Here is a 591-nt window from a genome sequence, read left to right on the forward strand (position 1 = left end):
AAGGATTGAATAAAGTAAACGACATATTGAACCACTAATGAAAAATTGGCCTCCACGTCTATAAATATGTAATTACTGCAAGAGTTAAAATAAATGTTTGTTTTGTTTGGTTTTGAAAAAAATACAATGTTGATTTGAAAATGATTTGTTTGTTTTGTTTTTTTACTTATTTTACTCTTTTCAACTGTAACTGTAGTGACGATGCATGTTTCATTTATCGAACTGTCGGAGAGAAGAAAAGACGACTGGATCTGAACTTTACTCACGAAGTCTGTCACTTATAGCTAAACCGTACCGAACCTTCAGCTGTTTCATTACCAGTCCGGCTCGGTCTGCGTGATCGGATCAGCTCGGACCTTCAGCAGGAACGCAAACGTTTGTCGATGTTGGAACAGGGGAACAGTTTCGACCTTATGCAGGTAGCTAGCGTAGCAACTTCAGAGAGACGTTTTTGCTATATTTGGCTTCATAATGTGCATTTCCAGTAAAAAAAAAAAAAGTTTTCAGAATAAAAATGGCATCTATTTATTCATCATTTCATCCTTTCACGATGTAAAAAGATGAGTTGGTTGGAATAAACCAATCCCTGTA

The sequence above is a fragment of the Pagrus major genome, chromosome 16 (assembly GCF_040436345.1).
Source record: "Pagrus major chromosome 16, Pma_NU_1.0".
In the NCBI taxonomy this organism is placed as follows: domain Eukaryota; kingdom Metazoa; phylum Chordata; class Actinopteri; order Spariformes; family Sparidae; genus Pagrus; species Pagrus major.